Genomic DNA, 27543 nt, shown 5'->3' with positions numbered 1-27543 from the left:
GCATGTCTTGAAAATTATCTCAGATGCATGACTGGTCACCAACCCAAGCAGTGGGTACAATGGTTAGATTTGGCTAAGTGGTGGTATAACACCAGCTTCCACACCAGTTTAAAAATGTCTCCTTTTAAGGTACTATATGGTTATGAAGCACCTCATCTAGCTTTTCCCTCCTCCACTGTTTCCTCTGTAGCATCAGTTGAGAAGTACTTGAAACAAAGAGCTGAGATGTTACATTTTCTCAAGGAGGCATTGTCCAAGGCTCAAGAGCGCATGAAATTTTTTGCTGACAAAAAGAGATATGACCGAGTCTTTGCAGTGGGTGATCTGGTATATCTCAAACTGCAACCCTATAGACAAACTTCTGTTTCTCTTCGCAGGAATTTTAAACTGCCAGCAAAATATTATGGGACTTTCCCCATAACCCAGAAAATTGGACCAGGTGCTTACAAATTACAGCCACCACCAGAGGCTCGTATCCATCCAGTTTTCCATGTATCACAGTTGAAGCAGCGCATTGGAGTCACTCACATACCTTCTCCAACACTTCCATCGGTTGATCATGAGGGTCAAGTGCTGGTTACACCCATTGCAGTGCTGGACAAGCGCACCATCACCAGAGGCATTCACTCAGTCCACCAATTATTGATCTAGTGGTCTAACACGACACCTGACGAGGCTACCTGGGAGGACGCTTCTCATATCCCTGCACATTTTCCTCACTTCAATCCTTGAGGACAAGGATTATTTTCTCGGGAGGGTATTGTCATGTGTCTGTCTAAGTCTTTATGGGATGTGCTTTTAGTAATTACACTAGGGTGCTTTAGTAATAGTTTTTATTGGTAGTTTGATTAGCCGTTACGATTGGGACATGTGTCCACTTGCTGTTAACCAATTTCGATTAGGTTTGAGCCAATAAATGTGTAAGAAAAACACCTGAGGCGGCTAAGTATTAAATGAGAAAATTAGTATAGTTCTTCTTCTCTCTCTCAAGCTGGTTTTTTAACCATATTTCTCAAATTCTTCCGATTCTGTGTGTTATTTGTTGTGGAAACATAACATGTACCTCCCTATATTAATATTATAACCTCCATATATTAAATAATTTTATAAATTACCAAGAGTATTAATTAAAGAGGTTCTACCGTAAATTCATTATTGATGGTTGTGAAAGCCGACTCTATTCCTTCATCATTTTTTATTTTTATTTTTTTTGGATGTGACTACCTTTCCCTCTCCTTTTGTCTCAACAACAACACTGCATGTATGACAATTTTTTTTCTTTTTTCATTAAACCATAAGTATTTCATTCCATAAGAAACGTTTACGTCATGGTTTTAAAGAAAAAAAGTACATCATAACATGAAATAAATACAAAGTAAGATACAAATCGCAAAAAAAAGATCGCGAAGAGAAAGAGCGATCTAACACGACAATACCCAAATCTTGTACTTTGAGATTGGAGAAGAAATGGTACTCGAAATTATAATTCGACCATTTTATATTATCTATGAGTAACTCTTTATATTAATAACTTTCATGTATTTATAATTTTGTGAATGCCCCAAATTTATTAATTCATGGTTTTGAAAACCGATTCTACTCCACCGTCATTTTTCCTTTTTGTTTTTCGTTCTTCTGTTTCTTTTTGGCACGATTTATAAAGAGATATCAATATTATTCGGGGGTGATACTATTCCATATAGAACAAACAAATTTTACCAGATCCTGACAATTGATATCACCCCGTTAATAATTGTATCCACTTTACAAATACCTTACCCTTTTTTTTGTTTCCAAAACAACGGTATGACACTTTGCACTTTGCACGTGAGTAACAAAGCACCTCGCTTACTCTTTAGTCTTTACCAAACACAAACCAAGAAATCTCTTCAATCCTTTTTCAACATCTTAATACTCCCATGGAAAAGAGACCTGAAATTTTATGCTAACAAATTTTATTTAATATTTCCCCACACCGTTTTGATGGAAAATAGTACTATAATCAGTCGGTTTTACTTTCAAAACTCATATATTCACGTGTCATTTCATGGCATACTCCATGTTTGTTAATGGACTATCCCAAAAAATTCAGGAGGAAGAAAAATAAAATAAAATGAGACTTTACGTGTATGTATTAGAAGCTAATGAGTTATCAACTTTGCAAGGAGCAACAAATGCGTTGGTGAAGTTACAGGTTGGTAAATACAAATCGAAAACAAGAGTTTTGAAGAAAAATATGAATCCAATATGGAATGAAGTTTAGGGTACATGATATGGATGATGAACTTATTGTTTCTGTTTATGAATATAACATTGAACAAGATCATGGGTTTTTTAATAATGTTCATGGTGAGTTATTGGGCAAGGTTAGGATTCCAGGATGGTCGGTAATTAATGAAGATAAACAAACTCTGCCTCCTACTTGGTTTTCTTTAGAGAGAAATAATAATAATAAACAACAACAATCTCTAATAGCAAGGATTCTGGTATGTTTTCACTTTACCTTTTCCTCTTTCTTTCAAGTTATAACTAGATTACCGCAATGTGGTGGGGGGCCGACTGAAGTTTGGGAGTGGGCGGAACTATAAGGCCATGAATTTTTGGGACAGTTTTGTCACGGTTTTTGTAACATTAGGTTAATAACATTTAGGTGATACTTATTATGTAACAGTTTTGTAACAATTGTTTGTAACAATTATGTAATAGCAACGGCATATTTTCGATCTTGTGGCTGAATTTTGCTGATAATCAACGGTCAAGATCAAAATTAAAAGTATAGGTGATGGATTTTTGGCCATTTTCACGCCGCAATTACCGTCAATCGGCTCGACTTCCGATCGTTTTGATTACGCCTAATCACAGTCTTGGTTGATGACTCTATGATTGGCGATCCAATTTCGTTGAAAAAACACCAATTGGAGTCCAATTTTTGCGATTAAAAATTAAAAAAAAAAAGCGTTGCGTGGAATTGCATTTTTAGCTCCCATACTGAACACATAGAAGGACTCCCTTCAATCGTCCAGTTATATTAATGTTTAATTTTTAGGATTCGAACATTTTAGGATTGAAAACCTTGATTGAACTTAGAATTGGGTCTTTTTACATTCAATTTCTATGCAATGTGATTATGTTTCGAAATGGGAATTTCTGTAGAAGGAAGTTATAGAAAGACCAGTATTAGAAATTATGCTGGGCACGGGTATCTTTAAGGAATCATGTTAAGAATGTTGGAAAATGGGTTCAAATAGAGGATGAAATAAACACAGAAGAAATTGTTGTACTCTTGACTTTTAAGGCTCGAATATATTTCTTTTAGACGATTATTTCTACCCTCCCAATATCAATTGGCGATTACAACAGGTATGTGATAGGCGTAATCAAAACGATTATTTCTACCCTCCCAATATCAATTGACGATTATTTCTACCCTCCCAACCAAGAACACACGAGAGAGGTTTCTGATGATGCTTTAGAAAGAGAGGAAAAACAGGTTTAATTAATCGATGAGAATGGGAGAACATCTTCGCTACTTATAGGGATATTCATGCCTGTTGGTAGTGTCGTTTCATCACCAACAAACGCTTCCAAAAGCCATCAATGGTGGCTTATGGGAAGAGACGTGTCTGTTCAGTTTGAATGGAAACTTCTAGGTTTTCCAAATTAAAACCAGAGACAATCAAATGAGATGATTTCATTAATGATACAAATTAGGTTGTGCCTTACTCATCTACTTACTTTCTAGGTGAGCATTGATCGAACATGGTGGTATCTCCATCTTTCTTTATGGAGCCACGGCCTCAACTACACTTCCACCAAGTGTAGTTGCAACACTTTAGTCTATGGTGTACCCCATACTTAAGATTTCTAACCTTGCAGGAATATTTGCAACTGGTATGTGTGATCTTGTCACTTTAGCGACATCAGTGTACATTCTGAAAATTGATTATTCTTTGTCACTTCATATTTACATTTGTGGAGTACAAGAATCAATATGAGACACAGTGGCAACACACCATGACAATTCATGTCGTTCCCTTAGAACATACTTTTTCTTATATCCCCCTAACGACGGGAAGACTGTCTCATTAATTAAAGTGATAACCTGCAAATCTAGCAGTAAGAGATCTCCTGCCAAAGGTTTTAAAATGCAGATAATTGTTGAGAGTAAATATCCAACAAAATTACTTAATCATTTTTCGTGACCCATCATAGTACGATGTGGACTCGTAACGGCATATATATAGTGCAACCAAAAATGCGTAAGAACACAATGTCAGACTTAAATTCAGTTACCAACTGGTACGCATAAAAGGTTGACTAATATTGGGTTATAAAACGAATTAAGTAAAGATGTGCGTAATATTTCATATCCCCAAAGCAATAAAGTTAGGTTGGTACGCATAACCTATTCCTTATACACCATCTGTAACCTTTGATGGTAGCCTTTGCGAGACCATTGGGTATAAGATGCCCATATTGAGCCTATTAAACATGCAATATGCATCAAGTCCTTTTGATATAAATTCTGTAGAACTAACAAGGTTGGTTAGCCTTTGCACTTTGCATTGTCTAATATGTGCTAGGAGTTTTCAAACGCAAATTTCTTGGGAACTATAACTAGTCCAAAATGTCAAAACATTCACCAGATCCATCAGTCACTTTAATGGTCCGCATTCTGCATGAGTATTTTTCTAAATTTCACCTTGTTTTCTTTGTAATATGGAATTTTTACCATTTGCATCTTAGGATGATCTCGATCCTGTTTTACTGAAGACTTTGTGAAATGAGTGATATGTTTTCTTACCTAAAAGCATAATGGGAAGGGGGGTTGTGCATCTAGTAATTTAGAAAACACTTAATGAGTGATATTCCATCACTTTGCATTTTGTCAATATTTTTCCCATTTTCGTTCACTCAATTAAAGTGATATTTGTATGAGTTCTTTCAAAACAATCATCATGTCGCAACCAAAGTTTCTTTATGGTAATGCCCAAAGCCTGTGTGAGTCAGTTTCCAACATTTCATCGTCTGAGTCAATATGGATTCAATAATCCAAATATTATAGTGAATTACTTTGCACTAGATTGACTCATTAGTTAATCTAAAATATATTTCTTTCCAAATATATTAGAGATTATAAAAGATGCAATCAATTACATTCTCATCATTTTGATGTTCCACAAGACATCCATTTGCAGGGGTTACTTGGGAATTTAACAAGGTGTGATTATCTCTTGGCACATTTAGAGGTTTTGCGACGTCTTTGTTCTATCTTGAAAAACAAAATGAGCAGTGTTGCGCTCGATTGGCCAGGAAAAGTTCTTGTTGCCATAAAAGTTGATGTGAAAATTGGTTGTTACTATGATATACGTACACATTACATTGTATATACCAACACCCATGACCAGGTGCGTTTCCAACTCTTTTATTTATGATGGAGCTAAAATTACATTTTAGCTGATCCCATGTTCAATTGGTACCTATACTTTGGTGTCATTACTGTTGGGGAAAAAAATTAAATATTTTTGTCACATGATATATATGTCCCTTTTCATATGCTTCATATGAGTCGGTACGTCTAACCCTCATTATTTTGGCTTTTTTTCATTTTCAATTTTGCTACATTTATATTAATTTGAGAAATTTCTTTATCTCAATATTCCAAGAGAATCTCACTACACATGTCAACCAATTACTTTAGGTTGAATATATTACTAAAGATAATACTCTTGTTTTCATATTTCAACATATACCGGTTCGTTAGTATTATGGATGAAGTAGAGAAATGAAAATTTTATGACTCATATCATCTTTTGTGAGTTCTTCCACAAAAATTGGAATACATGTGATTTTATTTGAACGTATGTTTTGAAACTACCGACTCTTTAATAGTCGTGCAAGCGGACTACATCCCACAGAACATTCAAATTTGGGCAGAAAATATCAAATACACAATAATGGTGCTCAAGTACTTTTAAACCCCAAATAAATATATTTGAATCGAGTTGGTACAACCAATTAAACAAAACACCGCTTCAAAAAAAAAAAACAACAAAACACACCATTCAATTATAGCCAATATCATATTCAAGAGAATAAAATAACACTAAAGCCAAAACTCTTAATGATCAACACTCGTAATTAAATTGACAATTTATATGATATGGACTAAGTCAAAAATAAACAAAGCTAGGCATGTTCTAAAAACAAAAAAATAAGCCTAGCAAGTATTCGGTGTAAAGGCCCACATTAGTGTTATATCTACATACCTTTGGGCTTTGGTTCCCCTGTAGACAGAACCGGAGCCGCGCACATCCCAAAAGCAAAACAGGAACAGGTCGCAGAAACTGGACCGGGTTGGGCCAGACTTGGATCGAACCGGTTGGGCTGGGAGTTGGACCGGTACTTGGACCGAACAGAAACTTTTCAGTTTTCAGATTCCCTTCTTCTCCTCGCGAACAGATGAAGAACATCCGATCTCAATCATGTCCCAAACTCCAAGCCACCCTGATTAGTACATACATTCACACGTCAAAGATTAGTACCCAATATGAGATACGACAATGATTAATTCGTACATACTACCAGATAATTACAGATTACAAACGAACCCCTAATTCATAATCAAAATAAAATTGAATCCTTTCCTCCGTTAATTAATTAATATTAATATCAATATTAATCAAATCAGATTTCACCTCCATTAAATTAAATTCAATTCAATCAAATCAAACTTGCCAAAATCAAAAGAAAAGGAACAGAAATACTTAGCTTAAAAATTGATTCCACAATTTCCTTGATGTAAATCCGAACCCAACTTTTGATTCAAACAACTTGTGTTTATCATCCATTTAGAAGAAAAAAAATCAATCGCTCTGCGGTATAGCATCGGGCATGATAACGTGTTTTAGTATAAAAGATAGGGAAAAAGAAAGAGGTGGAGAAGAAGAAGGATTCTCTATTGATCAATATTCTCTTGGTTACATGGACATAATACATATGTATACATGGAAAGGGGAAAACCAAAAGACACCAAATCTGGACCGCATACCCATGAGCATGGGCCCTTTTGCAAAGATGGTATTAAAAGATACAGTTTGGAGGATTTTATGAGATATTCCAAAAAAAATGAAGTATTTTCTTGACAACAAGAATAGAAGATGGGGAATTTTTTTATCTTTGATGGAAATAAGGATACAGATGCAAAAACATTATCATCTGTATGGGAAAACTACATGAAAAATATCAAACGACCATAAAATAATCAATCACGGGTTTAAGAAGATATTAATTAGCTCATGGGAGCAAGACGTGAAACAGGAAACAAACACCATTTTGAATGAAAAGGTCTTCTGAAAGAAAGAATTTGGATCGGTAAACCCAATGATTATCATTGACAGGGAAACTAACTTCCAAGAGAAAAAAAATAGATTGCGGAAGCAATATTTGATCTGTAAAAAAAAAGAGAAAGAAAAAAAAAAGATCATGGAGAACCGATAGCAGAAGCAAACTGGATAAAAAAACAGTGATGATGATGTTATAAAAAAAAATACAGAAAACATTGATAACTTATCTTGACATGTAAACTCCAAACAGACTCAATTAGAGTGATGAGATAACTGATAATCAAACACCGGGAAGAAACGAAAACATTATCGAAAAAGAAAAAAGATAGCAGAAGTAATGGATCTTTTCCTGCTATGTACCATCATAGATTTATGAATGGTATATGAAATCATAGATAGGAAATGAAGAAGACACAACATATTAACGTGGTTCGGTCACTCGACCTACGTCCACGGATAAAACCCGTAAGGGTGAATTGTATTAGAGATCTCTAAACTCAGAGAGATAAGATTTACAATTACATTGATGATCCTATTTATAGGATTATTGGATAAATAATAAACCCTAGAAGATAAAAAATTATGTTGACTAGGTCTAGCTGTTAGATGTTGGGAATTGGATTTAATGGGTTTAATTGTGAATTAAAAATCAAAACAAGGAATCAATTGAGGAGCCGAGGAAAAACAAAAAATAAAATATTGTTTTAGTATAAAAGATAGGGAAAAATAAAGAGGTGGAGAAGGATTCTCTATTGATCAATATTCTCTTGGTTACATGGACATAATACATATGTATACATGGAAAGGGGAAACCAAAAGACACCAAATCTGGACCGCACACCCATGGGAATGGGACCTTTTACACTCCCCCTTGTGCGGTTCAATAACAAAAATTAATACATAGTGCTTCACATATAGTCCTTCAAATGTCGTTCTCGTTGATGACTTGTGCCGAAGTCCATTGCCTCATTAAAACTTTGACAAGAAAAAAATCTAGTTGGATAAAACCTTGGTAAAACTCTTCACATGTATTACTTCATATGTTTTCTCGTATTTTACATGTAGTTCATCACATGCAATACGATCTTCAAAGATCGACGGTTCTAAGTTAATTGACTCGTTAAAACTTCGTCAGAAAAACCCAGAGGGACAAAAATCTGAATTAAAGAAAAGAGTACAATATAACGTAAACTTAGAACATAGTTGGATGTGTATATGTTGCCTCATTAAAACCTTGACAAGGAAAAACTTAGTGGGACAAAACCTTGACGAAGGGAAAAGAGTACAACGTGGAAGATGCAAGTAAAGGTGATCTGTTGCAGATGATCACTTTGCTTCGTTGAAGTTGATTAGTTGCTTCACAACTTCTTAGGCAAAAAATCCTTCTGGAAAAGACAATAGCTTACTATGGGAAGTTAATTCCCGGTGTTTGTTGTTTTATAATTAAAAACCTTGATGAGAAACAAAACCCTATAGGAAAAAGTAACCTTGGTGAAGGAAAATATTTCAACACACCATTAGATGCTCCCCTGATGTCAGACAATTTTCATTAGTCTAATGCGGTCAAAAGGAGTTTATCACACTTTACTTTGGTGACATGAATGTTTGTAAGACCATGTTGTTGATTCTGGAAGTTACATTTCTTAACAGACTATCGCCATTCATTTCTTTGATTCAGATATTTTCAGTGATATCAACGCGATCTTTATGTCTTCAACGTTCAACATACTTGATGTGTTTAGTGTTGTCGCGCTAAAAACCTTGTCGAGTAACAAAACCCCTTGGGAAAAACTATTCTCTCGAGGGAAAAAGAGTACAACACATATTCAACTTCGAAGTAAAATATGTCGACATCATATCCTTGGATCCTCCCCCTGATGTCGGCATCTCCCCCTGATTACTTTCAGAGTTGTTCCAGACAGTTCCTTTAGTCATTTATTTTTCGAAACTGAATATTGGTAATGACTTAGAAAATAATCTACCGTATCTCCTTTGATTACTTTCGTTAGAGAAAATATTATTGTTCCTTCATAATCAACAAATTTTGGATTGCACTTTCATTAGCATTCCTTTTAATGTCTTTGTAGGGATAAAACAAATTTATGTCAATGGATATTTTTAAGCACATGATTACATTCACTATACCATTCCAATAACGTTGCGTTGGCGCTGAGCTATATCTAGCTAACAAGTTCACTAAAGATGAAATATTTGTTCGAGTACATTATGCTAAGTACAAAAATGCGTCTATTGCACTTAGATAGGGTAATTTCATATCCCAACACATCTTCGTCATCTTTCTTTTGACAAAATGGTCATTTACTTATTTTGTACTTCAACTAATCATAGGAGTGCTATCAGGATGCATGTCTTTGTTAAATTTCCTGACAAATTTAGACATATACAAACTGGTGGAATAATATACCACAATCTCAGTATTCGGTCGAGCTTTCCCCAGATTTTTCATCTCAAATTCGGATTTCAAATAGCTCTTAAGGTCTCTTATTACGTCAAGAGTACCCATCATGTATGTACCATCAACATAGATTGCTACAATTCCAAATCAGGAACTTTCTTGTGAATACACAAATAAAAATAACTTACTTGTTTATCCCCTCCAAATCAAATAGTCACTTAGACGGGCGTACCACATCCGTCTGATTGCTTCAATCTATAAATGAGCGTTCTATTTAACTGTAAACGCACTCTGTGGTTTAGAGTCATTTGATTTGGGAAACAAAAGGATATCAAGTACTTTTGTAAATATCTTCTATATCTTGATTCTTTAAGATATATTTAGTAACCACATACATATGCTGCATTTCAAGTCCTTCTGAAATTACCAAGCTAACTAAGTAGCGAAACTCTATAACGTTCATTATAAGAGAACAATTCCAGGGCTTTGTGAGAAACCTCGCGCCACAAGGCGAGTCTTGATACTTTGAGACTTCATTCTTCCCACTATGCTTTATGACAAATAATCACGTATGTCCCATAGGCTTTACACTTGGTTGGTTAGCACTACCACACCAAATACCTGTATATTTTCCAAAGAACTAAGTTCTACTTGGATTGTGTAGGCCAAATATGTTATTTATTTGAAATTAATCAATATAAAGCATCGATCTCATTGTGCTCTACTTATGGAGCAAATATTTATGGATTATATCATCATTGTGCACGCATGATCCTTCCATTGACTCGTGTGCATTCTCATAATCCGTCAGGATTTCATTGTTCTCTGGAATCATTTAAAACTTCGGAGCGTCCTCCATTATTGATTCATGGACATAGTCAAAGACAATCAAATGAGACGATTTCATTAATGATACAAATTAGGTTGTGCCTTACTCATCTACTTCCTTTTTAGGTGAGCATTAATCGAACATGGTGGTCTCTCCATCTTCCTTTATGGAGCCACGGCCTCAACTACACTTCCACCAAGTGTATTTGCAACACCTTAGTCTAGGGTGTACCCCATACTTAGGATTTCTAACCTTGCAGGAATATTTGCAGCTGGTATGTGTGATCTTGTCACTTTAGCGACATCAGTGTACATTCTGAAAATTGATTATTCTTTGTCACTTCATATTTACATTTGTGGAGTACAAGAATCAATATGAGACACAGTAGGAACACACCACGACAATTCATGGCGTTCCCTTAGAACATACTTTTTCTTATATTCCCCTAACGACGGGAAGACTGTCTCATTAATTAAAGTGATAGCCTGCAAATCCAGCGGTTAGAGATCTCCTGCCAAAGATTTTAAAATGCGATTAATTGTTGAGAGTAAATATCCAACAAAATTACTTAATCATTTTCGTGACCCATCATAGTACGATGTGGACTCGTAATGGTACATATATGGTGCAACCAAAAAATGCGTAAGAACACAAATGTCAAACTTAAATTCAGTTACCAACTGGTACGCATAAAAGGTTGACTAATATTGGGTTCTAAAACGAATTAAGTAAAGATGTGCGTAATATTGCATATCCCCAAAGAAATAAAGGTAGGTTGGTACGCATAACCTATTCCTTAGACACCATCTGTAACCTTTGATGGTAGCCTCTGCGAGACCATTGGGTATAAGATGCTCTATATTGAGCCTATTAAACATGCAATATTCATCAAGTCCTTTTTTGATGTAAATTCTCTAGCACTAACAAGGGTGGTTAGCCTTTGCACTTTACATTGTGTAATATGTGCTAGGAATTTTCAAACGCAAATTTCTTGGGAACTATAATTAGTCCAAGATGTCAAAACATTCACTAGATCCATCAATCACTTTAATAGTCCGCATTCTGCATGAATATTTTTCTAAATTTCACCTTGTTTTCTTTGTAATATGGAATTTTTACCATTTGCATCTTAGGATGGTCTCGATCCTGTTTTACTGAAGATTTTGTAAAAATGAGTGATATGCTTTCTTACCTAAAAGCATAATGGGAAGGGGGATTGTGCATCTAGTAATTTAGAAAACACTTAATGAGAGATATGTCGTCACTTTGCATTATGTCAATCTTTTTCCCATTTTCGTTCACTAAAATAAAGTGATATTTGTATGAGTTCTTTCAAAACAATCATCATGTCACAACCAAAGTTTCTTTATGGTTATGCCCAAATCCTGTGTGAGTCAGTTTCCAACATTTCATCGTCAGAGTCAATATGGATTCAATAATCCAAATATTATAGTGAATTACTTTGCACTACATTGACTCATTAGTTTCTCTAAAATATATTTCCTTCCAAATATATTAGAGATTATAAAAGATGCAATCAATTACATTCTCATCATTTTGATGTTCCACAGGATATCCATTTGCACGGGTTACTTGGGAATTTAACAAGGTGTGATTATCTCTTGGTACATCTAGAGATTTTGCGACGTCTTTGTTCTATCTTGAAAAACAAAATGAGCAGTGTTGCGCTCGATTGGCCAGGAAAAGTTCTTGTTTCCATTAAAGTTTATGTGAAAATTGGTTGTTACTATGATATACGTACACATTACATTGTATATACCAACACCCATGACCAGGTGCGTTTCCAACTCTTTTATTTATGATGAGAGCTAGAATTACATTTTAGCTGATCCCATGTTCAATTGATACCTATACTTTGGTCTCATTCCTGCTGGGGAAAAAAATTAAATATTTTCGTCACATGATATATATGTCCCTTTTCACATGCTTTATATGAGTCGGTACGTCTAACCCTCATTACTTTGGGTTTTTTCCATTTTCAATTTTGCTACATTTATCTTAATTTGATAAATTTCTTTATCTCAATATTCCAAGAGAATGTCACTACACATGTCAACCAATTACTTTAGGTTGAATATATTACTAAAGATAATTGTTTTCATACTTCAACATATACCGGTTCGTTGGCATTATGGATGAAGTAGAGAAATGAAAATTTTATGACTCATGTCATCTTTTGTGAGTTCTTCCACAAAAAATGGAATACATGTGATTTTATTTGAACGTATGTTTTGAAACTACCGACTGTTTAATAGTCGAGCAAGCGGATTACATCCCACAAAACATTCAAATTTGGGCAGAAAATATCAAATACACAATAATGGTGCTCAAGTACTTTTAAACCCCAAATAAATATATTTGAATCGAGTTGGTACAACCAATTAAACAAAACACTGCTTCAAAAAAAAAATTAAACAAAACACACCATTCAATTATAGTCAATATCATATTCAAGAAAATAAAATAACACTAAATCCAAAACTCTTAATGATCAACACTCATAATTAAATTGACAATTTTTACGATATAGACTTATCTTAAGTCAAAAATAAACAAAGCTAGGCATGTTCTAAAAACAAACAAACAAGCCTAGCAAGTATTTAGTGTAAAGGCCCACATTGGTGTTATAGCTACATACCTTTGGGCTTTGGTCCCCATGTATATAGACAGAACCGGAGCCGCGCACATCCCAAAAGCAGAAAAACAGGAACAGGTCGCAGAAACTGTGCGAACCGGGTTGAATCGGTTCGGGTTGGGCCGGACTTGGATCGAACCGGTTGGGCTGGGAGTTGGACCGGTACTTGGACCGAACAGAAACTTTACAGTTTTCAGATTCCCTTCTTCTCCTCGCGAACAGATGAAGAACACCCGATCTCAATCATGTCCCAAACTCCAAGCCACCCTGATTAGTATAAACCTTCACACATCAAAGATTAATACCCAGTATGAGATACGACAATGATTAATTTGTACATACTACCATATAATTACTGATTACAAACGAATCCCTAATTCATAATCAAAATAAAATTGAATCATTTCCTCCGTTAATTAATATTAATATCAATATTAATCAAATCAGATTTCTCATCCATTGAATTAAAATAAATTAAATTCAATCAAATCAAACTTGCCAAAATCAAAAGAAAAGGAACAGAAATACTTAGCTTAAAGATTGATTCCACAGTTTCCTTGATGTAAATCCGAACCCAACTTTTGATTCAAACAACTTGTGTTTATCATCCATTTAGAAGAAAAAAAATCAATCGCTCTGCGGTATGGCATCGGGCATGATAACGTGTTTTAGTATAAAAGATAGGGAAAAAGAAAGAAATGGAGAAGGAGAAGGATTCTCTATTGATCAATATTCTCTTGGTTACATGGACATAATACATATGTATACATGGAAAGGGGAAAACCAAAAGACACAAAATCTGGACCGCACACCCATGGACATGGGCCCTTTTCCAAAGATGGTATTAAAAGATAGAGTTTGGAGTATTTTATGAGATATTCCAAAAAAAAAATTGAATCATTTTCTTGACAACAAGAATATAAGATGGGGAAAAAAATTATAATAAATTATATTTGTTGGAAATAAGGATACAGATGCAAAAACATTATCATCTATATGGGAAAACTACATGAAAAATATCAAACGACCATAAAATAATCAATCACCGGTTTAAGAAGATATTAATTAGCTCATGGGAGCAAGACATGAAACGGGAAACAAATACCATTTTGAATGAAAAGGTCTTCTGAAAGAAAGAATTTGGATCGGTAAACCCAATGATTATCATTGACAGAGAAACTAACTTCCAAGAGAAAAAAAATAGATTGCGGAAGCAATATTTGATATGTAAAAAAAGAGAGAAAAAAGAAAGATCATCGAGAACCGATAGCAGAAGCAAACTGGATAAAAAACAGTGATGATGATGTTATAAAAAAAATACAGAAAACATTGATAATTTATCTTTGACATGTAAACTCCAAACAGACTCAATTAGAGTGATGAGATAACTGATGATCAAACACCAGGAAGAAACGAAAACATCATCGAAAAAGAAAACAGATAAGTAATGAATCTTTTCCTGCTCTGTACCATCATAGATTTAAGGATGGTATATGAAATCAGTGATAGGAAATGGTGAAGACACAACATATTATCGTGGTTCGGTCACTCGATCTACGTCCACGGATAAAATCCATAAGGATGAATTGTATTAGAGATCTCTAAACTCAGAGAGATAAGATTTACAATTACATCGATGATCCTATAGGATCATAGGATAAATAATAAACCCTAGAAGATAACAAATTATGTTGACTAGGTAGAGCTATAAACTTGCAGCTGACTTGGTCCTCTCTTGATCTTCTCGGTGGTAAGATGTGTACCGTATTCTCCAACACAAGGAAAGCTTTGATGAGCTCGCCAACTTGTTGCTCAGAAATTTAAACTTCTGAACTCCACTGAATTATTGGATAAGGACCAAGTGTTGGCAACAGTGCAGACAGAGCAACAGTCAGATTGGCAAATGGCTATCGAGTACTTCTGTAACTTCACAGTCGTTTCCACTATTTTCGTGGTATTATATGTTGTGTTGCACATCCTATTATCAGGACGTGGCAAATTTCCAGGATTGGAATTCAATGGGTTGGATTTACCAGACACCTTTGGGGAGTTGTTCACCATAGGAATCTTGGTTCTTCAAGTTGAACATGTATATAATATGATAATGCACTTTGTACAGGCTAGATTGCAAAAAGGTTCACATTTCTAACAACTTTAGAGAGTGAAATTCAAGTATATATAACTGTATCCATCTTTACTATATGATGATAAATATATTTTGATTGTGTATGTGTTTTCTGTAGGAAGTGATCATGGAGTCAAATCCCAAGGTGACGGATGGATGCTCACAGTAGCTTTGATTGAAGGAAGTGATATCGCATCTGCAGATTCGAACAGTTTTTCAGACCCCTATGTAGTTTTCACATGCAAAGGGAAGACTAGAACAAGCTCGGTCAAGCTTCAAACATGTGATCCTCGATGGACTGGTGAGTTATCAAGTTGCTTTGGATTTTCTACTTTTAGCTGAAAGTTTTCTGCGTAGCTGACCAGTAATATTATGCAGAGGTACTGGAGTTTGATGCTATGGAAGAACCACCTTCAGTGTTGGATGTCGAAGTTATTGATTTTGATGGACCTTTTGACCAAGCCACCTCACTTGGGCATGCGGAGATCAATTTTCTGAAGCACGCATCTACGGAACTAGCTGACATTTGGGTAAACCTTAAGGGAAAACGTGCACAAGCGTCTCAGTCCAAGTTGCACTTGAGGATCTTCTTAGATAATAATAATGGAGTTGAAACCATTAAAGAGTATCTTACTAAGATGGAGAAGGAAGTCGGTAAGAAGGTAACAACTATGCTTCAATCATTTTAAGGAATCCCTTGCACCGTACTCACAGTATAGATGTGTTGGTTATCCTTGATAGTTCACATCCCAGAATATTGGTCAGTGGTTTTTCCTTAGACTGTCATCATTGAAGATGGCCCTTAATTTAATTTTTACATGTATGACTTATGCTTTATCTTTTGCAGTTAAATCTCCGATCACCTCGAAAGAATTCCGCATTCCAAAAATTGTTTGGTTTGCCACCAGAAGAATTTCTTATCAACGACTTCGCGTGCTCCCTGAAGAGAAAGATGCCTTTGCAGGTGCGAATTATTGCTTCTTTCATTACATTCCTTCACCAAGTAAGGTTTTTGTAATAACTCCCGTGACGAAAACTAGTTTTGGCCTATTCAGACTGTGTTTGGCTATTGAGGATGTGGTTATGGGTGCATTTTTCTAAGAAATAGCTGGAGTATGACTGTTACAATAAAAAGACCAGCAATATTGGTCTGCATAGTTCACAAGTTTTTGTTATTCTTCAAAAGTGATGATTTTTACCGAAATTGGTACTGCTGCAGGGCCGCCTTTTTCTATCCGCCAGAATAGTCGGGTTCTATGCGAATTTGTTTGGACATAAGACAAAATTCTTCTTTCTCTGGGAAGATGTTGATGATGTTCTAGTAGTCCCCCCATCTCTAGCATCAGTGGGTAGTCCCTCGCTGGCTATTATTCTTCGAGCAGGTCGTGGTCTTGATGCGAAGTCTCAGGACGAAGATGGAAGGCTTAGATTTCACTTCCAATCATTTGTATCTTTCAATGTGGCCAGCAGGTGATATGTTCTTTCTGAAGTCAATACAGCGGTAAATTATGCACAGAGAGTCTTCTAAGTTGCTTGTACTTCCTTAAACTTAAGCTGGTCCGTTGTACTAACAGAACAATCACGGCATTGTGGAGAACAAATTCTTAACTCCCGAGCAGAAAGGAAAGATGGCAGAAGATCATCAAGATCAAGATGGAAAAACTATTCAGATTGAAGATACTGGGTCCTTTTTGGGTGTGGAAGATGATGATGCCAATATGTCAAAAGTTTACTCTCCAGAACTTCCGGTAAACGTGAGTAATCTATACGACCTTTGCTACACCAATTGTTTTTGGCTTTCTATCCCTTTATATGTTTTTGACTCGGTCTCTTTTGTGATTGAACGTATATGTGGATGGTGTTTGGTGATGGCAGATTACATCATTGATGCAAATATTTGACGGGGGTCAGTTGGAATACAAAGTAATGTTGAAGTCTGGTTGTGTTAATTATGCAACTGCAGAACGGGAAGCTGTAAAGCCGGATGTTTTTGAAAGACATATTCGTTACAAGTTTAATCGCCATGTCTCGATATTTGGAGGAGAAGTAACTAGCACCCAGCAAAAATCCCCTGCAGATGACGGTAAAGGGTGGTTCGTAGACGAGGTTATGACCCTCCATGACGTCCCATTCGGCGATCACTTACCCGTATGAAAAACTAGATCATTCTGTTCATTGATAATATATACAATCATCCAACAATATAGGTAACATTGTTAGCTGTTTCCTATTCCTGATTTGTTATTTTCTCGATACAGGTTCATTTGAAGTATCAGATCGAGAATGTCCATCCTGGTTCTTGTACACCATGTCAGTGTGACGTTCATTTGGGGATAGCATGGGTAAGAAGCACCAAGTTTCAGCAGAGGATTACTCGAAACATAACGGAGAAATTCTCCAATAGACTGAAGGAAATTTTTGAGCTGGTGGAAAGAGAAATTCTTTTATCTACTCCGCCACACGATGTACTTTTAAGTTGATTACAACGACAAAGAGCTCTATTGTTTCTCTTCTTTTTATTCTTTTTGGGGATAAGAAAATGCCTTGGGAAGAAGTAAACTTGTAGAGATTTGTTGGCGAACATATCCCATGTACAGGCATACAGATATGTGAGGTTCCGAGCCTGGATTCTGTTTAGAGTCTCAACAGCAATTGATGTATCACACGAGGGAAATAATTAAACAAACTTTCAATTTCAAAGGAAGGATCTAAAACTCGGTGGATATTTGATTTCAATTTTCTGCGGGGAATTAATACTATTATTCTTTAGGCTGCATTGCAATTCATAGACAGTCTAGGTGAAGGGACAATGGTGCTTGATCGGCAACATTTTGAACCCGGTCTAGTTAATGACACGTTTAGGTTTGTAGGCCTGGCTGAGAATTTCGTGTAGAGTCATCTCAGAGGTCGGAAGTCTGCAAGATCCCCGTACAGTTGTGGCAAAGTAGAATTTTAACATCAGAACTAAAACCTGAAATATGACCTTACCTTAGTGGTGGAAAGTGGGCAATGTCAAGTAATCATCAATCCATGTTCTAAGGAAGGGTGGTGTATATGTATGTGGGCAAAGAATGGTCGGGATTGTCCGGAATTTGAAGGACAGAGATTATAATTTGGCCCTTCTACTTTGTCTCTGCCGGTTAATTGGGCCGACCGGTCGGAGGGCACGAAGGGAGTGAGTCCCTTTATGGCCACTTTTCTGTAAAATGAAACGTAACATAATTGTGTAATTTGATAAAAAGATTGGAAATGGTTTGTCGTGATCAAAATTTTGGTTATTTTTTCACTGGACAAAATTATCCCTTCCTTTTAGCTCAATTACTATAATACTCCCTCCGTACCTATTATATAGACGGAGAAGTAGTATTCTCTTAGAATAAGAAAATGTTTAGTGTTCATAAATTTCTTCTACTTTCCAAATTTATCCTTACCTTGTTCCAATACAAATATTACTTTTCAATTACTATAATACTACTTCTCCGCCTATATAATAGGTACGGAAGGAGTAATTCTTTATGTATCCTATTTTTTTAGGGGTATAATTGGCAAGCAAACTAAAATATAACATATCTAAAAATCCGTGCCTCTTACAAATTTTATCTCGTTGTAAAGATTTTAAAGATATATACACAATGAATACAAACAACAATATCAATTTAGAGTTTTTACTAAAAATTCGGAGGTGTTTATCTTTTTAGGCACAATTTTTGAAAATTGAATATATAGTCATTATGCAAACAACCACAAAAGATGCATATCACATTATGTAGTCATATTTTGGTTTATGCACCAACTAATTTTCTGTTGCAACTGATAAAACGATATACTCCTTCCGTTTTAGGGAAAATGATACTTTCGCTTTTTCAATTTGGCCTATTTGTCTTCTATTCGATCGGCCCTCCCACCGTGGCAGCGGTGTTCCAGTAAATCCTTCAACTTAAGCCTTCTAGACTCTAGGTAACCGTGTAGCCCAAATTCATTACTTATAATTTGTTGGTTATAAACTACACATAAGTGTAAGTAATCCTAGCTCTGGCTCGGGCATAAAATTTGTAACGACGTCTTCCTCTTCTTTTGTGAATACCTACCTTCCTCTTCTTTTGTGAATACCTACGGTTACGTCTGTTTGAGTCATTGAGGATTGAAAATGATACGGTTCTGTATTTTCTTTGAGTTTACTTATTCTTACTGCTATGAAATTTATATTACGATTGTTGTCTCTGTTTCCCCCGCGGCTTATCTTATTTGTGTTAATTCGTTAGCAGCAGTGTTCACCCAATGATTACTCGAATTCGAATGGGTCCAGATCCTCTGTCCCTAAAATCGGTGTCCCAGTCCTGCCACTCACAAAACGCCATGTCGACAGTATTTTCAATAACCGCATTACTTTTTTTGTTGAATTTTATTTAATCAACTAAAATAAATAAAAATAAACTATCTCGAGATCCTTTTCTTTCTCCCTTCTCTTATCAAAGAATTGCACAATTTTTTCTGCAAATCATAAAAATCAATTTTTACGCCGATACTTGATAAGTTATTTCTAAAGTTCTTATTCAATTGATGAATGATAATCTATGATCCGAAAAAAGAAGAAAAGAAAATAAGAGGACAATAATTGATAAACCCATAACAAAAGAGAAAATTATTAGTGGTAATTATATAATCGTCCCTTGTTTTGATAGGCTTCATAAATACCCTTATCATACAATAAATGTACCTTTTAATCTATAACCCGGTTGGGTCCATTAATATATTTTTCTTTTTGCCACATTTATCCTCCTCCCTACACAATATCAATCATTTTTATTCTTTTCTTTTGAGATCCAGATTCTCTCCATCTCTCTCTCCAACGACAACCACCACCACCACCTCCTCAGCCATCACCCCCGCCGCTGCAAATAGATTCACCTCCATTAATCCCACCAGTTCCAGCACAACCTCAACCTCATGTAGTTCCAGCGCAACCTCATATAATCCCCATCCCCCACCCCCTACCACGTCTTGGACAATCTAGTTATACCAACGAATCGACGAGAACTTAAATTCCCCAATTGAATCTAAAGTGCGGATTTATTTCAATATTGATTGGATTTGTCTTGAAGTTAGAACAATGATTTTAGGTTTGCTTTCTTCAGATATTATAACAATGGTGAGATTCTTAGACCTAATTCATGGATTCCCTCTTTCAGATTGTGTGTGTGTTTTTTTTTTTTGATTTTGTTAATTTTGTTCCTAAACGTGTGATGATGGGATTGAATCTAGTGATTAGTTTTGAAATTTCACATGAGCGTGGTTTGAGATCTATTGGATTTTATGGGATTAATGCTTCAATTGAGCTTCTTTAGCTTTATTCTTGTGACTGTAATAATTTGAATGCCAATATTTTCGATTGCCTAATTCTTATCATGTTTAGGTATGTATTTGAGTTTGATACCTAGTTATAAAATGCTTTTCTTATGGTTAAACACTTGTTTCTAGTGAAGATTTTTCATTTTCAATAGTATCCAAGATGGATTTTTTCTATTTTTGTGGCGGAATTGTTAGACTCATTTTAGAATAGAATCATATTATGCTTAGTAATTAATGATTTGAGCTTCATATTTTAGACCGGAATATGAAATGTACTTGTTTTTCTCATTATTTTGATGCTTTTGTTGTGAATTTTAATATGATTTTGTATGTGTACCTGACATGCATTTTACTTATCTGTTATGGTTACATACTGTACTTACATTTCCATTTTACTTTGGCATTATTGAGTTTAAAGGAATCAGATGAATTGTGGTTTGTTGAGTTTCGTTGGCTTATGAGTAGTTTTTGTTCAAAGACTATGCTTGTTTTGGTTTTCAGTAATTTAATATTGCACTGCATACTGATTCGAGTGTTCTTGTTTTTGAACTAGATAAGGAAATTAGTGACAGTTGGAGCTTTACTGTGTGACAAATGGGTTGACAATGTTGTTTGCGCAATCTAAATTATGAGTCTTCGCTAACTGCATTGCAGCTTTCCTGATCTTAGTGTTCTGTTAGAGAACTGCTCGATCAAACTCGCAAGCGTTGCTATCTCAAGCTTGTTTGTCAAGTTTAGTTGTCAAAACTATAAGTCTTGATTTCTAGTCTACTTATAGCTAAGTTTCAGATTAGGATAGAAAGTGTATTTGAGCATTAGACTTCACGACGTTCATCGATTGAAGACGAAGAACTACTAAGGGGATCTTGTGGAACTTCATCAACAAAAGGTATGTGGAGAATTGAACTCATCTATCACTCAAAAGTATATCTACTCTATCTCCTATTTGAGACAAAAGTCGTATAACTATATAGACTTCGATTATACACATTTGATATTTCGAGCTGAGTTTAACTCGCTTACATATTTCTTGAAATATGCGTTGGTAAGCTTTCTCTTTAACCAAGTTCATCTTATATTCTTGACGAAAGTCAAAAGGTGATCATGTGAAAATCGCCTTGTAACATCTTACATGATTTGTGTGAGACAGTCATTTGATGTAGACTCGGAATGTTTCATATTGATTTCGATCACTTGAAAATTTCTTTGAAGCTAATAGTTTGTGTGAGACAGCTATTGTCGTCTTCTAAGAATGTTTCAATTATTGAAATGGGAGTTTATAAAAATTAACCATGATTGGATATAACACAGTATGCGTACCCGTATACGTACTGGTTGGTTAATGAAAGTCCGGGAACTTAGTATGCATACCGGCGTGAGTTTCAAGTTCCAGAAATTCAACTGATTTTTGGAAGGTATGCGTACCCGTTCGCACACTGGCGAACCCAAACTTAGTCCGGCCACTTAGGTATGCGTACCCGTTTGCATAATTGAGTAGGTTATGTTCTAAAATTGGTTTGTTCATGAACTGATACATTTATATAATAAGGATGCAATCTTTTGCTAACTGTGGCTATAATGTTCATGAATTGATTCAAGTGAATCAAAATCGATTTTGCTTCAATTGTGTCTTGTATACTTCTATAAGAATATAAACAATTGAACAACTCTATAACTAGTTTCATTTGAGTCATTTGAACTAGTTATGGTTAAGATGAATATGGTTGTTATGAAAGTGTGATAGGGTGTAGAATACATCTTGTTTACTATCTATTGTTTATGTATTTTACGCATGTTTTTGAGTTATTAGATATTTTGGAGTCGCACGGAGGAAAAGAAGAAGAAATCACCCAATTTGTGCGAAATGGAAAATATTGTCATTTCATAGGATAACATTATCTGGAGTCCATTCAGTGTTAAGGGGCAACCCACTTAAGTGTTTAAAGCACCCGGTTAGACACTCATGGCACCTATGTATTAAGCTAGCCGGGGATGTCATTGGGCGGCCCATAAGAGTACCCAGATCCGGACTCAGTCCCAACTTGTAACCCTAAATCGAGAAGAATCATTTTTTCTCAATCATTTGTTCATGAAATTGAGAAAGCAGCAGCGGCTGTTGGTGTTGGTCCGAGAGAAATCGAAAGAAGAAACTGTGAATTAAACGATGGATTCTGGTGGTGGTCGTTGAGTGAAACAATGAAGAAATTAAGGTTCATCTATGTTTAAGAGAAGACGCATTATGAAATGGATCTGGTGAGTTCGAGTTGGTAATAGATGATAAAGGAAGAATGGGTTTCGTCTAGTATTGGTGATGGTTAATCTAAGCTCAACAGAGAAGAGGATCAAAGGAGGAATCGAGCTCGTTATTGAGATGTTATGATATATAGGGGAAGAGGAGAAATTGGTGGTTGAAATTATGAGCCGATGCTGTTAAATCGATGGATACTGATACTGTGAAGAACAGATGAAGATGGGTGTTTGAATCTGAGATCGAAAAGACGAAAAGAATTGATGGGTTTTTAGAGAACAGAAGAACCCAATTGATGTTGTTGATTTTCATGGGAATGAGGCTGAGTTGCTGGTGAATAGAGAGATGAAGAGGAAATGGGGTGTTGCTGATACTGCCATTGAATCTGTTCAAATCAGGGAAGAATGCGGATTAATTGATGGCTCTAATGGATGATGTGGAATCGAAGAAGGGTTTGTTCTTGCCATTGAATTTAAGATAAATGAGTGGGATTCGAAGAATTGAGAAATGGGTATGGCCTCTGATGATAAATGGAGATGCTCATATACTGTGAAGATGGGTTACGTTGAATTTGGAAGAGAGTGTATGAATTAAAGAATTAACAGGCATGTGATGGTGCTGAACTGATGATGGTGGTTGAAGTCTGCTGGTGATATGGGTTAGAGAACTCAACACAGATCCAGAGCAAGGAATTAGAAGATGGGCTCTCTGTTAGTGTTACAGTGAAGAATGGATTGAATGAATAGATGAATGTTAGGCTTGTTACAGGGAAAGAAAGGCCTGAATTTGGCCGGGAAATGTCGGAGAAACAAAGTAAACTCTGTCGGGATTTCATCTCGACGAGTTAAATCAGTACCGGACGACGACGGATCCAACTCAGTTGAGTAAGACCATTCAGCCAACTCAAGGCAGCTGCTCGTTGCTGACTCGGTGTCTGACATCACTCCTCCTCTTAACCCGTTTGGCCGTTAGAGACCTTTAGTCTGACTGTTAACTTTGGCGGTGGACTGAAAGAATATTCCTTTAGCGGAGAAGAATCTCAGGTGGTCGGCAGCACTATTCCGGTGCCGTTTTAGGCCGATTTTTCAGTGATCTCGAGGACTTTTCCGGCTACCCACTATGTGCAGAATTTTGTGAAGAGTAGACTCATGGGTGTGAAGGCTTGGACTTGGAATTAGATGAAGAATTTGGCTAGAATATGAAAACAGAAGATGGAAGATTTGAGAAAGACTTGGATTGGAAGTTGAGCTATAAAGGGAAAGGGATTCTATTCCTAGGAGGATTGCAAGGAAATTGAAGCATATAAATAGAGAAGTTCTCTGTTTTTCTCTACACACTTTTGCACACCTCTACACACACAACACTTGTGGTTTTGCTTGCTTTCAAAATTCTTCTTTTAATTATTTGTGTGTACTTTAAAAATTCTCCCTTTAATTATTTTTGGGAATTTCAAAAACATGAGTAGATAATTTTCTTATTGATTGAGGATGAATTCCTAGTTCTTAACATGATTTGAGTTTTTGTTTTAAAATCTACCTTGAAGTTTTTCACATGATTATCGTTTGTTTTTACTAATAGGAATGTTTATACATTCATGGTTGATTGATAGATTGTTTAGAGTGCACGCTAAATTTATTTGTTAATTTGATCTAAAGCTAGTGAAAGTTAGGGGATAAGTAATCTCTTCTTGAATATTTACACAAGTAGCAAACACAAGACCTTGCGGATGGATTCCGTGGAGCAATTGTGTGTGAAAACAACGCTAGAAAGTGGACCAAGCGAACCGAGTTTAACTACTAGTACTAAACCTAAATTCATAAATCTTAATGCATTTGGGGAATTACATCTTGTAAGTGAACCTCAAGGTGGTTCTTTTGAATAGAATCTGATAACTAAGAGGACCTGTTACTCAGCGAAATAAGGAGTTTTGGGGTTAGCTAAGTGAACCTGCTATCCTACGGTTGGTGATAATCTGTGACTAATAACATGTGGATGAAAAACATAACTTGAATCATTGTTTTGGAACGAAGAAGGATTCCTTGATCTTGTCTCTCTTATTGATTTCAACTTGATCTTTGAATTGTTTTGTTTATTTTCTTTTGCTTTATAAAACAAACCCCCCCTTTTTGTGACAATTAAACAACTAAAACTCTTGCTCCTCGTGGGAACGAACTTGACTACACTATATTACTTGTTAATTAGGTGGAAAAATATTAATTAATTTGTTGTGGTTACAACACACATCAAAGTGTTCATATGGATAACTTTGGTTAACTATTGTTGAGCCAACAAGGTGTACACGTTTAGGTACGGTTACCCATATCTAAATAAAGTCACTTTTCATTTGTGTGTAATAGGCTAAGTTCGATCTAATGGTTGAAAGATATTAGCTTGAGTCTAATCAGGTTTTCATCTGACTGTTAATATTGAATGCTTTGTTACCAAGGTAACATTGATTGCAAACCCTGATTTGAAGACTATGTAAGGGAGAACTCTAGCAACTGGGAAACATAATCCCCACACCTCCTGTGTGATACTATTTGTGACTAGAGTCAATTCTCCTTTAACCTTAGTTTTTTCTAAAACCTTGTAGGTTAACGACTTGAAGACTTCATTGGGATTGTGAAGCCAGACCCAACTATTTTCTCTGTAGTTGCGTGTTCTGATCTTGTTGTTTTCTATCGTATTGAGTACTATCTTCTCTAAGATTTTCTCAATATTTAATCTCCGATAGGCAAGATAAAAAGTAGTCACAAACATCTTCGTCTCATCGTTTGTGATTCCACAATATCTTGTTTCGCTACCATACGATTAAGATTATTGTGAGGTGATTGATATTTCTAGGCTGTTCTTCGGGAATATGAGTCTGGTATATCAATTGGTTCCTGTTCACCTTAATTTATCAAAAGACGGAACAAAACTCATAGGTATATCTGCGGGAGACAGATTTATCTATTCAATAGACTTTTCTGTGTGAGACGGGTTGGTTTATCAAGTCTTAGACTTTGGGTCGTAGCAACTCTTAGTTGTGGGTGAGATCAGCTAAGGGAATCAAGTGCGCAGAATCTGGCGTGGTTCTAGAGGCGTACGGAACACAACTGTACCTTGATTAGCGTGAGATTGGTTAGGGATCAACTACATTCCAGTCTGAAGTTAATTTGGAGTAGGCTAGTGTCTGTAGCGGCTTCATATAGTGTGGTGTTCAAATCTGGACTAGGTCCCGGGGATTATCTTCATTTGCGGTTTCCTCGTTAACAAAATTTATGGTGTCTGTGTTATTTCTTTTCCGCAATATATTTTCAATATAATTGAAATATAACAGGTTGTGCGTAAGTTCAATCAATTGTGAATCCAACCTTTTGGTTGTTGATTAAATTGATTGACACTTGGATATTGGTTCTTGATACCGTCCAAGTTATTTCTTATATTCAATCTGGCTCGCAAGTTCCTATTTGTTTGATTGCAGATTGAATTGAGAAATTGAGATATAATCTTGGATATACTTTTATTAAGATTGATTCTGACTGTCTAGTTGATTCTCTTAAAAGTATATTGGAGTTAATCCATACAGATTGTTAAGCGAAATACTGGGTGCGGTTGTTAGACCCCCGCTTTTTCATGTTCTATTCAAATAAATGTTGTTGATGGTATTGTTTATTGAATGTTCAGATTGGAAGACCAATGTTACGCGAGCCGATAGAAGATTGTAGACTTTGAGCAATCTAAGAGCAGGTATGAATTACAAGCATTTTAGTTACAGCAAGACAGAGGCTGTTTTTTTTTTGTACTTATTTACTGTACAACCATTAGTTCATTGTTAAGTTAGTATCTTAGTAAGAGTTGCCCTTAGGAGCAACAATAACTAGATTGTGACTTTGCACAATTTATAATTTGATATTAGCATTTTCAATGGAATAAGTGTATGCTGGGTGACTCCAGTTAACCTTGCAATAGTGGTGGTTGTTGTGTTTTAAGCAGTGGTGGTGGTAGTGGTTGCTGCATTGGGGGGTGGTTTCTGTTTTGTTTTTTTTGTGGTGATTGTTGATGCAGTAGTGGAGGTGATAGTAGTAGTTGCAGTACTGGTGTTGGTAATGGTTGTTGTGCAGGTGGTAATGCTAGTTTTTGTTGTACTAATGGAGGGTGGGTGGGGTTGTTGCAGCATTAATTAGTGTTATGAATCTAATGGCATCACAAAAATGAAATTCAGTCTTATCTCTTAATAAACTCGATGTGTAGTAGTAGTACTAATGCCGGGGTTAGTGTTTGCAACAGTGGCGGTGGATGTTCCAGCAATATTGTTATGTAATTTGGTGGTTCTCTGGATTTTAGATGTGTATTGGTGGTACTGTTAGAGGTAGTTTGTTGTTGGTATTGATGATGGATCAAGAAGGTAGTCTGCTCTTCGTATGTTTAACCAACTGTTGACACTATTCAGTTAGTACTATTATGATTATGAATATAGTAGTCGATATAGTTGGTACAAATAATAGGGTATATGTTATTTGAAATTGTTAATCGGGTTGTTGTTTGGTTCTTATTGTTTTCGGTGTTTATTGCAGGTATGTAAGAGATGA

At 35.7% G+C, this 27543-nt stretch overlaps 1 pseudogene; it reads left to right on the top strand.

The window, feature by feature from the left end:
• The first annotated feature begins 2273 nt into the window (after positions 1–2273).
• On the top strand, positions 2274–27543 carry LOC113342000 (annotated as a pseudogene).

Source organism: Papaver somniferum, unplaced genomic scaffold (genome assembly GCF_003573695.1).
Source record: "Papaver somniferum cultivar HN1 unplaced genomic scaffold, ASM357369v1 unplaced-scaffold_33, whole genome shotgun sequence".
NCBI lineage: Eukaryota > Viridiplantae > Streptophyta > Magnoliopsida > Ranunculales > Papaveraceae > Papaver > Papaver somniferum.
The sequence above is the reverse complement of the archived record's forward strand: the minus strand, read 5'-3'. Positions and strand labels throughout refer to the sequence as shown.